We start from the raw sequence: 13,622 nt of genomic DNA, 5'->3' as shown, positions 1-13,622 counted from the left end.
CTGCAATCCCCACATACTGACCCATCCCTGCAATCCCCACATACTGACCCATCCCTGCAATCCCCACATACTGACCCATCTCTGGAATCCCAGCACTGATCCTCCTCACCAACCCAACACTGCCTCACTCTCCCGTCCACCACATACTGACCCATCCCTGCAATCCCCACATACTGACCCATCCCTGCAATCCCCACATACTGACCCATCCCTGCAATCCCCACATACTGACCCATCCCTGCAATCCCCACATACTGACCCATCCCTGCAATCCCCACATACTGACCCATCCCTGCAGTCCCCACATACTGACCCATCCCTGCAATCCCCACATACTGACCCATCCCTGCAATCCCCACATACTGACCCATCCCTGCAGTCCCCACATACTGACCCATCCCTGCGATCCCCACATACTGACCCATCCCTGCAATCCCAACATACTGACCCATCCCTGCAGTCCCCACATACTGACCCATCCCTGCAATCCCCACATACTGACCCATCCCTGCAATCCCCACATACTGACCCATCCCTGCAGTCTCCACATACTGACCCATCCCTGCGATCCCCACATACTGACCCTTCCCTGCGATCCCCACATACTGACCCATCCCTGCGATTCCCACATACTGACCCATCACTGCGATCCCCACATACTGACCCATCCCTGCGATCCCTACATACTGACCCATCCCTGCAATGCCCACATACTGAACCTTCCCTGCAATCCCCACATACTGACCCATCCCTGCAATCCCCACATACTGACCCATCCCTGCAATCCCCACATACTGACCCATCCCTGCAGTCCCCACATACTGACCCATCCCTGCAGTCCCAGCATCGACCCTCCGCACAGTAGTGTATTTTACTTTTTTGCTGCCCTAGGCAAGACTAAAATTGAGCACCCCCCATCTACATTTATCTCTCCCCTTGCTGTTTAAGATCCACCTCTTCAGTACAGGAGCATGATGGAGGGCAGTGTGACATGGCAGGGGGGGGTCGTGGGACAGGAGGGGGTCAGCGTGATGGGGGGCAGCAGGACAGGAAGGGGGCAGCAGGAGAGGAGGGGGGCAGCAGTAAGGGGGAGTAGGCCATCGAGACAGGTAGGAGGGTAGCAGGACAAGAGGGAGGCATCATGACAGGGGGAGGGCAGCATGATGGGGGGTAGCATGATGGGTGGGGAGACAGGTGGGGGCAGAGGGACAGGAGAAGTGCAGTGGGACAGGAGGAGGAGCACAGAGGGACAAATGGGGGGCATGGGACAGGATCGGGGCAGCGGGATAGGAAGAGCGCAGAGGAACAGGTGAGGGGCAGTGAGACAGGAGGAGCGCAGAGGGACAGGTGAGGGGCAGCGTGACGGGGGGCATGGGACAGGATCAGGACAGGAGGAGGAGTGCAGAGGGACAGGAGGAGCGCAGAAGGAAAGGTGAGGGGTAGTGGGACAGGAGGAGCTCAAAAGGAGAGGTGGGGGCCAGCGTGATACGGGGCATGGAACAATATCGGGGCAGCGGGACAGGATGAGCGCAGAGGGACAGGTGAGTGGCAGTGGGACAGGAGGAGCACAGAGGGACAGGTGAGGGGCAGCATGACAGGGCATGGGACAGCATCGGGGCAGCGCGACAGGAGGAGCGCAGAGGGACAGGTGAGGGGCAGTGGGAAAGGAGGAGCGCAGAGGGAAAGGTGAGTGGCAGTGGGACAGGAGGAGCTCAGAGGGACAGGTGGGGGGCAGCGTGACAGGGGGAATGGGACAGGATCGGGGCAGTGGGACAGGAGGAGCGCAGAGGGACAGGTGGGGGGCAGCATGACAGGAGGCATGGGACAGCATCGGGGCAGTGGGACAGAAGGAGCGCAGAGGGACAGGTGAGGGGTAGTGGGACAGGAGGAGCACAGAGGGACAGGTGAGGGGCAGTGGGGACAGATGGGGGGTAGTGGGACAATGTGGGGGGACAGGAGGGGGGAAGTGGAACAGGTGTGGGAAAGGGTGACAGGAGGGGGCAGCGTGACAGGGGGCAGTGTGACAGAGAGGGGGCAATGATACGGGGGAGGGAAGTGGTGGGGGGCTGTGTGTCGGGGGGACAGGAGTGGGGAAGCACCAGTCCTCCAAGCTCTTACCTGTCCAGCAGGGGCTCCTCCAGACAGTGTCAGGATCACTCCAGGAGGGACGCTTGTGTCCCATATCCCTCAGGATCTCCGGCGGCGGCTGCAAAAGAGCGGGGGGCTCCTACACCCTGACCTCGTTCTTTTCTTTTTCCTCCTCCGCTGGCACCTTCTGGCCATCCTGCACGTCCCAGCGCACACTGACAGTGGGCCCCGCCCTCACGCGCTCCGAGCGCACACCAGGGATCCGCCCACCACTCTTCTCTCCTCTGCAGCCGGTCCCTTAGCCCGGGTGACCCTCCTTGTGTGTCGGCTTGGCTGTACACTCACCCATGGCAGCACTGTTGCTGACACACACAGTGTCCCTTCTGCCTGGGGGGCGTGCCGCCCCCCTGTAAACTGCCACCCTAGACAAACGCCTTGTTTGCCTCATGGCAGATACACCCCTGGCTCCTCACCACCCCCCAACACGAACACAGTCCAATCCCTGCAACCAAAATCAGAACATTAACCCTCCTGGAGCCTTTGCCAGGAAATTCCCTCGTAGACATTCCTCACCAGAACACGTAACCTGTATGCATAGCCAAAACTTTTTTTTCTGTTCTTGGTTAAGTGGGAAGGATCGGCGCCCCTGTTGTGTTTTATTGTTTTTTTTTTCGCACTGGGGAGAGTCTCTATTTTTCTTGATGGCTGTTGTCACTGAAGCAGAACATTATGAGAAATGTAAAATTGTAAAGCTGTTCCCAGAAAAGGAATAGAGAAGTCCTCCAATGCAGACATTTGTTCTACTCTATCCAAAAGTGAAAACGATTTGGCTATAGATACAGTTAACTCCATTTAATCCCTCATTATATGTCACTTACTGTTACCAGGACATAGAAGGTGAATCTCCCCAGGGGGAACACAGATCGCAATAACAATTTCATAGGGAATCTAACCTATGACTTGCTTCCATTGTGAGGATCTTTTAAGAGATCAATAGGAAGGATTTTCCCAACAAAGCTTGAATGATGATCCACCAGGCCAGAGAAAACCTGGTGTTTGGTGACAGGTGCATCAGTTTGTCCTGAGATTGAACCGATTTGTCCCAGGATGAACTAACAAAAGAAAAGAGAAATCATTTTCCTAATGACACCAGTGTAATGGAAATTATTTTTGACTCCAATTTAAGGCTCGTTCACACTTGACTGTTTTACCAACGCTTGCCAAATGCCCATATAGCGTTTGGCATGTGTTGGTCCGGCGTTTGCGGAGTGTTTTTAACGCTCGGAAAATGCCGCATGCGCGGTTTAGCGGCGGTTGCTAGGTTTTTCCGAGCATTAAAAATGCCCCACAAACGCCTATAATGAAGTTTGAATGGTATTACCGCTCCGCAAACACCCCGCAATCGCACCGCAAATGCCAGTCGCGCGTTTGCGGAGTGGCACCATAGACTAGAATAGGAGGCTTCAACGTCTGTTTTACCTCGATGCTAATGCTCCCGTTAAAAAGTATAAAGGGCATTATTTTACAATCTTTACCAATTTAAAGTAGCAGTAAACTTGTTATATACACGCACGCACACGCACACGCACACACGTGTTAAAGGGAGTTCTTCATTGCTGTGCTGTCAGTGTGTGGTGATTTCATGTGGTCTTCCTTCCGATGTGAGGTTTCCCATCCACACCAAATAAACCCCTTCCCACCGTCTGTACACTTATGTAGCAACACACTGACACCAGTGAAACAGGAATTATTTTCCCATCTACAGCAACTTGAGAGCATTATATTCCCAGTGACATCGATGTAAGTCACATGTACAAGCAGGCATTATATTTTAACTGACATCAATGTATGAGGAATTATTTTCCCACTGACATCAATGTTAGGCACATTGGGGAGATCCAGATTGCCTTTAAATCATCTGCACATAATTAAGGAAAGCCTTGCTCGTAAAGTTCCAAAACATGCAACAGACTTGGGTAGTTCCTATTTTGGGAATTTTCAAATGTAAGAATTACTGACAGTTTGTAGATAACGTAACAGGAGGTAATTAAAACCACCTCCAATTTGGTGTACAGAGACAGGCCAGACCATGTTTGCGCTGCAAAGCTGTTGTGAATGTTACGCTTCCTCCTTAGGGCTTGCTGGTTGCTAGAATGCTGGAGGCTGCTGCTATCCTAGCAACCAAGGATGCATCTCTGGCTCCATTCAGCTGACAACCAGGAGATTCTCCAGGTGACAGCTGATTGTAAATGAAGGGGCTAAGAATGCCGGCTGATGTAATAAACCAAATATGGCTATGGCACTTTTTGAACAATGACATCAGTCAGCATCCCCAGCACCCCAACCCTTTGTTTACATTCAATTGTAGGCTGGGGAACATTCCAATCATCAGCTGAATGCGGCGAGGGATGCGTAATTATTTGCTAAGGCACTGCCTACTGCACACCTAACAGCATCTTACCAACCAATGGCACTGTGCGGCTCAGGAGCTCAGTATGCACTGAGGACAGGGTGTCCACAGTTTGTACACAGTGGCCTCATTGCCGCACCCCTCACCATGCCTCTATGTGACTCATTGTTGTGCCTGTTTCTTATGTTTACAAAAATGGCAACTGTCCCATTTTATAGCTAGTTTTAAAGGATAAGTTCACCTCTAAAAAAAAAATAAATAAATAATACATGTACATCTTTTTGCAGGTAAGAAAATGTGCATTTATTAGAAAGCATCGCTCCTGCAATCAGCAGATCGTGGGTGCTATGCAGGACTTCTGCAGACTTGTCAGTGGATGTGTGCTTTTACTCCGTACGGGCAAGCAGATACACACTGACGGGAAGAGACAACGAACTATCACAGTGCTCAACAGTGCTGTGGTAGTTCACTGAGGACTACAAGCCGAGAGTGTAGTTTCCCATTCACAGAATTCTGTGACTGAATGACACTGCCGGGCGGGCGAGCAATAGGTATCCCGTGCCTATTATGTGGTATAGGTATCCTAATTAAGGAAGCTGCTTACACCAAAAAACGTGTATCTCCTCTCAACTGAAGGATCAACAGTTATTAAAGCTAAAATCAGTGCTACCCATAAATCAGCATAATTAACAATGTGTCTCATTAATAAAATCATACAAGTTAGGCCTCGTTCACACTATACGTGCAGAAAAACTGATGGAAAAGATTTCACTCGCAGAGCACAAATTTACATCTGTTTTCATACGCATATCAGTGAGTTTTATACAGGGAATAGGGCACATTGAGAACTATTGTTTTCTTTGTACCCTTGCAGAACGTATGCAGAAAAACTCAGAAAGGTATACAGAAAAAAATGGCACGAACAAGGCCTTAGGTTCTATGACTATTCGTAACAATGTAACATGACAATATAAATACATGCAATAAAGGAAAAAAATAAATTAAGATTAAAATGATAAAAAAAACTTTAAAATATATATATTAATAATATATTTTTTAATTATTATTTTTATTTTCATTTTTAGTAATTTTTTTTTCTTTATTGCATTTATTCACATTGTTACATTACAGTTTTACAAATAGTCACAGAACTTTATTGTTGTACGATTTTATAAATGAGACACATTGTTAATTATGTTCATTTATGGGTGGTGCTGCACTTGCTTAATTTTGGGGATTTGCTGTTTTTGCCGCCCTTCGTCAGACCCCTGGTCACACTTTTTTCTGATCTGCCTATATGAAATCTTAGGAGTCTTTTAGTTGAATCCCATGGTCAAAAATGAAACTGCCCGGAGACAATACATTCTTTCTCCAGTTTTGACATTTGTAACCAAAAGATGACAAGCCTGCCCACCACGACAAGGTAGACTCTTTCAGGGCAGGACCTACACTAAACTACACTACGCTAACCTACTCCATGCTAGTCATCGTATTCTTAGTGTTAGATGCCTGATTGTAATAAGCCTCATCCTAGAACCTTCCATCTTCCTCTCCAGACTTGTTTACTAAGATCTACATAAGAACAACCCTTTTCATTCACAAAACAGAGAACAGACTTGACATGGTTGTTGCTGTTATCTTATGGTGGGTGATGCAGTGGTCAGCAATGCTCACCTGTAATGTCCCGACACATTTCCCTTCTTTAATCAATGCAGAGCTCTCTTCCACATAGATGCCTTCAGTCTGAAAGGTTAATTGTCGTGAAGTTTGTTCACAGAGAACTGCCTTTGTCGCCGTCCTCATCCTACCAGTCCTCAGTTTTACTGACATAGAAAAATGCTCACAATAGTGTGTTACAATAAATAATTGGATGTTAAATAAAAAATTAGTTTTTTTTTAGAATTACAATTCCAAAACATCTGAATAGAGCCCATGGCAGCAACAGGGGGAATGACAACCCTCAGGGTACTGTGGTCACCCCCTGAAGGAGGTCACCCCACCCACATTCCACCTATCAGGCCATGCACAACACCCCAGTTATCCCACCAGACCACACCCAACTGGGAGGAGGTGCAATCAATTCTGAACTTCGTGAACCCAACAGGAAGGCCGAGACTTCCTCAGAGCTATGAGCCACCAACATTCCTGTCCTGCCGCAGTTTCAGAGCTTCCCCGAGAGGTAGCCTCACTCCATTCCTTCAGGCACAGAGTGTCTACACTCCGCCTAAAAAAAAACCTGTGCCAATACACTATTATGAGCATTATTTCTCTGTTTTTTAAGGGTTTATTTGCATTTTTAATTATATTAATAAAAGGTAATTTTATTTTGGTTTATTCACATATATTATGGATTGGCAATATGAGATTATTAGTATACAGTATTTGATTAAGGGTTTTGTATATTAAAATATTTTTTATATACATGTACTTATTTTTTATATACATATAATTCTGTATACTAATTTTTATATTAATGGCATCGGGTTGGTATCACCCGTTTTTTTTTGAGGATTAGGGGGTGAGTTTTTTTATTTTTTTATCTAGTGTATTTTTATCAAATTTATAATTATTTAGATTATTAAAGGTTTTTTGAGGCTGTCCAATTTATACTGTCCAATAATGATGTTGGGAGCCATTAAGGGATATATACTATATAGTGCCATTAAGAAGTACTGCCCTGTGATCTATAGGGTCTGTGGAAAACAGGCTTCTTTTCACTGCGAGTTCGACGGTAGGGTTGCCTAGTTACCGTTCGGACTACGCTAGTATGGCAGTGGTTGTCCCGCCCAGCGGTCTGATTGGCAGATCTTCAGCCTATAAAATGGAGTTCTGTCTAACAATCACGCAGTCCTGAAGAAGTCAATTGCATTCCTGTTCAAAATGCATGCTATTCTTTGCGGTGCAATTTGCGTCCATACATTTTGTATGAACACCAATGGCATAGCAAAGTATCGGTAATTGGTAACGGCGAGTACTTGAGCGACAGTATCGATATCACACTTGCATCCCTAGTTAGGATATGACAGTGTTGTATCTGATGAATGTTAGACAATGTGGCCAGTAGATTAGATCCATCAGCATTTAGAGCCCGGAATTCAAATGTTGGAATTGTGTCCCTGGTGGTGGGTGTTTATTGGCTAGAATAGTTTTCTCACACCTTTATTTATAATGCTGACATTTTGACATTTGCTGTGTACAATGGTTGCACCATCTAAATCATTTTATGATCGTTATTTCTAGGTTCTGGGTTGCTTGCAAGATTCCAGACTGGACATCGAGTGGATGAGATATTTCCACAATCTACCTGACTAACTTACCTCACTCCTGATGCTGCTGACAACCGCCAATAATCCAGACGGTACGGCTTTATTCTTTCATGCACAAATCTGAGACCGCAGAACTGAAAGCAAATGCTGCACAAAAAATAGATGACTGGAGTGTTAACTAGTGGATGTGTATTTCTTATTTCTGAAAGATAAAGATCTCGTGTAGGGCCAGTTCACACCACAAAACGCACTCTGGATGCATTCCGGATACGTTTTTGCTTACAGTTCACACCACACTCTGTTGCGGTGCAGTTTTGATGCAGTTTGCCATGTTCCAGTATGGTTCTGTTTAGAACAAAATGCAGCATTTTCTCTTTTTTTCCTGCACCAGAAGCTGAAATAGGCTGTGGGATTTGCAGTGTGCATAGAACAGTGCGTATGATCACAACTAGTGCGCATGCTTGTTTCAAAGAAACAGGTGAGGAGGAAAAGCATAGGTGTGGGAGCTCATGAAGGATTGGGGAAAACCTCCTGCGCTCAATCCTACTAAACTAATAATAAGCTGCTACACCTGCACCTTATTACCGAAAGTGAAAAACCAAAATATAACAAACAATAAGTGTAGCGCTCTGGTGAAAACTAACTAAATCTCAACATAAACAACATGTGACATAATGGTGGAACAAACCGTGAATCTTAATGAGAATGAATGCTAAAACAGTGCAACATCACACGATATTGTGCATATGGTGGACATGACTAATATTAAGCCCCCTAATACAGGGATATACCCTATAAAACAAGTGCTCAGTGTCAACACACTTTATTCATACCATAAATAAACCGCTGAAATCAGAAAATATATATATATATATACAGCAAGTGAATATAAATGAACACATCACTGAAAGTAATATCTCATAAACAAAACGTGCCACCAGTGTTCACAACAATAAATGCAATCATGCAGGTGAATCTTGTACGTTTGTAGGCTCTGGTGATGACTCCACACACAGCTAGATTGGCTCATCACCTCCTTGCTGCAACCCTAAAAGGGCTTAAATGCCTTATGGATCACTCCTGGATCCCCCTTGGGTTAAAGCGTATCCTCTAGGAATATCCTAAATGGCTGTTATTCAGAAAAATCATCTTCCACATGGTCCACAAAGAGAAAAGCCTCCATAGTGTTTTATCATTTATTAACACAGTAATTAAAATAATATACACAGGACACTCACATGATACATCTTCTTGTATACAGCATTTTGAACCTGATGTATGGGTGTACTTGCATGGGTTCTTTAGGGAGTCCAAAGATGGCGTCCGCGCCAAAATGACGTCACCTATGCCTTGCATCACCTCTCACGTGACTTCCTCAGGGACCCTGACACCATTATGTCACATGTTGTTTATGTTGAGATTCAGTTAGTTTTCACCAGAGCGCTACACTTATTGATTGTTATAGCTCATGAAGGATGTTACAAGGAAGCAGAAAAACACAGTAAGAAATGATTTTATGAAAAATAGATTATTACAATAACTAGCTGATGTGTATTGGATTTTTTTCTGAATAAGGATATTGTTTAGTGTCACAAAAAAAATCTGGCCTCCTCCTTCCCCTTATAGCCAGCCAATCCTCTCCTTTTTTGTTAGATGTTAAAGAAGTGACACTAAACTTTGGTTTAAAAAATGTGTTGTTAACCCAAAAAGTCGTTTTTACTGCTTCAAATCCCAATTTTTTTTTTTTTTGTGAGTGGGCTGTGCAGTGTATGTAGAGCAGTGTACATGGCCATAACTTATATTCACTGCTCTTTCCAAATAAACAGAAGTGAGGGGGATAGGAGACATTTGGGAGTCAATGGCGGATATCACAATGATACACAGTAAGACACAATTTCTTGAAAAATAATTGTTTTTTTTTTTTTTGTTAAATCAAGATATCATTTAGTTTCAGAAAAAAAAATATCTGGCCTCCTCCCCTAATAGCCAGGCTATCACGTTCTTTTCTTGCAAGATGTTAAAGTGACACTCCAGTGTGCATAGAACAGGCGTATGATCACAACTAGTGTGCTCATTTCAAACAAACAAGTGGGGGGAAAGCATAGGTGTGGGAGCTCATGAAGGATGTTACAAGGAAGCAGAAAGACACAGTAATAAATTGTTTAATGAAAAATAGTTTATTACAGGGCCATTAATTAGTGGATGTGTACAATTATAAACAACAAATTCTCACACAGTCACAAATGCTACTAAAAATATTCCCTTCTTGTGTCAAATACAAAACTATATATCAGAAAGCAGCTCACACTAACACATACTCATGATGTGCGTGGATTCTAATACATAAAACACACAGTGCCGCGCTCTCTTTTAGTATGTGAGAGCAAACAAATTATGTTATAAAACAGTGAACATATGTGAAAAAAAGTCTCTAAGTATAAAGTTTTTCTTCAACTTGAAACAAACTTCACAATTTCATATCTTCATGCAATATAAATCCTCCACCACAAATTCCAGATGTGCCCTCACCAGGGGTTTTTGACCTCACATATAGTTTGTTCAAAAAACGCTTGTGTTCCTTGAGGTGGACATAAATGGTCAGATGTATCCTGAAAAAGGTATCTTCCTCCAAAGATTAAAGGGATCGGTGATCTTTCCTCTTCCATTTAGCATACATGTCAAAAAACGAGTAAAACACAATAGTGCGTTATCCTTTAAAACACATTACTTTACTAAAAGCATAAAAAGTGGCCAGTCACATGGTACAGGTGCTAGATCGCACCAGATATATGCGCAATTAAAACCTGTAATACTCTTGTATGAGCAATCAAAGGAAACTCCACTCCTGAAATGTAACAATGTGGTTGTAACGATGAAGGGGGGGCTTGGTGACGTCATGAAGCTCGCTGTTCATCGTTACAACCACATTGTTACATTTGAGGAGTGGAGTTTCCTTTGATTGCTCATACAAGAGTATTGCAGGTTTTAATTGCGCATATATCTGGTGTGATCTAGTACCTGTATTATGTGACTGGCCACTTTTTATGCTTTTAGTAAAGTAATGTGTTTTAAAGGATAACGCACTATTGTGTTTTACTCGTTTTTTTATCATGTATGCTGAATGGAGGAGGAAAGATTAAAGGGATCGGTGATCTTTGGAGGAAGATTCCATTTTCAGGATACATCTGACCATTTATGTCCACCTCGAGGGACACATGCGTTTTTTGACCAAACTATATGTGAGATCAAAAACCCTGTTGAGGGCACATCTGGCGTTTGTGGTGGAGGATTGATATTGCATGAAGATATGAAATTGTGAAGTTTGTTTCAAGTTGAAGAAAAAAATTATACTTGGAGACTTTTATTCACATATGTTCACTGTATTATAACATAATTTGTTTGCTATCACATACTAAAAGCGCGGCACTGTGTGTTTTATGAACTAGAGGATGTGTATTGGATTTTTTCTGAATGATAAGGATATTGTTTAGTGTCACGAAAAAATCCGGCCTCCTCCTTCCCCTTACAGCCGACCAATCCTCTCCTTTTTAGTAAGATGTTAAAGAAGTGACACTAAACTCTGGTTTAAAAAATATATCCAATTCAAATATGTGTTTTTTAAGCCAAAAAAAAGTCATTGGTGCTCTCAGACCCTCCAAATCTCCATTTTTACTTTTTTTAATTTGTGATCCAACTTCCTGATATGGGCCCTGGGCGATGGGTGATGGGGCGTGCAGTGTGTATAGAGCAGTGTACATGGCTACAACTAATATTCACTGCTGTTTTCAAACAAAGAGAAGTGGGGAAAAGGAGAGGTTTGGGAGTTAATGTAGGATGTCACAAGGAGTTTTATTTTCAAAAAGAAGTTGGAGGGAAGGTGTGGAATCTCATGGAGGATGTTACAAAGAAGTAGAAAAACACAGTAAGAAATTATTTCCAGAAAAATAGATTACAGGAACAGTAACTAGCGGATGTGTTTGGGTTTTTTTTCTGAATAATAGGGATATTGTTTAGTGTCACAAAAATAAAAAAATCTGGCCTCCTCCACCCCTATAGCCAGCCAATCCTCTCCTTTTTTGTAAGATGTTAACGTTAAGATGTTTTAAAAATGTATACAATAACCCAAAAAAGTGACTTTTTCTGATCCAGATCTCCATTTTTTGTAATCCAACTGCCAGCTGTGGGTGACAGGTGGTGGGTTTTGCAGTTTGTATACATAAAATATAATATTATATATAACATTTTCTTTTTTAAACAGAAATGAGAAGAAAAGGAGAGGTTCAAGGGTTAAAGAGGATGTTACATGAAGTCAGAAACACACCATAATATCTTACATTAACTTACCACTATTTTATCTATGTTAAAAACTAAAATCTATTTTTTTTTTTTTTTGTATTTTTTTTTTTTTTTTTGTAATTTTTTTTTTTTCCAAACAAAGTGAGAAGAAAAGGACAGATTCAGGAGACAGGGAAGATGTCAGAATCAGAAACACACAGTATAGAGAGAGCTATGGCTAAAAAATTGACTTTTTTTCCCCTTTAAGCCAGTAATTAGGGGGAGGTAAGAGAGATGGGCTGTAAACATAAAAAACCCATAATTGCCTGATGTTACTTACCTCATTCGGCCCTTACCTGATGTTACTTACCTCATTCGGCCCTGGGTCTTTTGGCTCCTTGAGGCTTGCTGTACGCTGCCTTTCTTTTGGGCTCTTTGGCATTCAGGGCATCCAGGAGACCTTCAGCTACCAGCTCTTTGTATTTAGCCCCTTTGCTTGCTCGGGAAGAGCATCGCTGGGTGCTGGTTGTAGGCTCCTGGGATGCCAAGCTGGTGGTGATGTCCCTCCTCTTCACCTTGAGGGCCTTTCCATCTTCAGCCCTCTTCCCAGATGTCTTTGGGAACCTCACTGGATAGTGGAAGATGGGAGCCATGGTGCAGGTAGTAGCCATGTCCAGAAGCTGTCCCAGGGCCTCAGTCTTCTCAGGCTTTCCTCCCTGCAGGTAAGTGACAGCGGCCATGATGTCCTCCTCTCTGTCCTTCCCGGTGCAGTCCGAGGATGCGAATCCCAGAAGCAGAAGAGGGTCCGCTGATCCCCAGTCGAAGTCTTTGGCCATCATAAAAGCAGAAACGCTGAAAACTTGCTGAAATCCACAGAAATCCACAGAAATCCTGGAGCTACAGGTGTCTGTGTCCTCAGCAGTACAGCTATCAGCAGCGATCAACTGTCACTTTTGGTGTGAGGTTGTTTACTCAAATCTCCCCCCCCCCTCCCCCCCCCCTCCTCAACCGACCTGATGCTTAGAAATTCACCTGTTAGCCCATTTGTTTAACACATAAACCTTATTTTACCCCAAATACTACCAGAAATATTGTTCTATAGACACACACTTTAATATCACCATACATTTAGACTGGGCGCGTTTAACCCTTTTTCTGCCAGAGACGTTTTTAGGGGTTTTTTTACACATATTTTAAAAATGAATTTAAGGTGATTGCTGAAGATTACAGAAAACCCCCAAACATGATATATTTTCTTGCAGCAGAGACCCTGGCAATTCAAATATCAAAAATTATATCAAAAATTAGACAATTTATGTCACATAATATGTGTGCAATGGTTTTTCAAGCTCAAATTTTTAGTAAAAAATGTCACTAGAGTTCATTTTAGGGCACACAAACACAATATATTCCCCAAATGTTTGGTAAAATATAAAAGATGAAGTTGCACCAGGTAAATAGATGCCCAATATGTGAAGCTTTAAAACTGAGCGTGCCCATAATACAGACATGTACTTCAGCACCCTATATTTTCTCCAAGGGGACACATTAAAAGCCCCTCCAGGTCATTAGGTTGGAAGTAA

General features: G+C 43.5%; 1 long non-coding RNA gene across 3 annotated transcripts in view; it reads left to right on the top strand.

The window, feature by feature from the left end:
• The first annotated feature begins 7,495 nt into the window (after positions 1-7,495).
• LOC149467310 (uncharacterized) overlaps positions 7,496-13,622 on the top strand; it is a 60,936-nt gene continuing 54,809 nt past the window's right edge. For all 3 annotated transcript variants that reach the window (XR_016311966.1, XR_016311965.1, XR_016311964.1), the window contains exon 1: positions 7,496-7,856. This is a non-coding gene — a long non-coding RNA (uncharacterized LOC149467310). The remainder of the gene's footprint in view (positions 7,857-13,622) is intronic.

The sequence above is a fragment of the Staurois parvus genome, unplaced genomic scaffold, assembly GCF_062004578.1.
Source record: "Staurois parvus isolate SC_StPar_1 unplaced genomic scaffold, SC_StPar_1.0 ptg000116l, whole genome shotgun sequence".
Classification (NCBI taxonomy): Eukaryota; Metazoa; Chordata; class Amphibia; order Anura; family Ranidae; genus Staurois; species Staurois parvus.
This window is presented reverse-complemented; position numbering and strand designations above follow the sequence as displayed.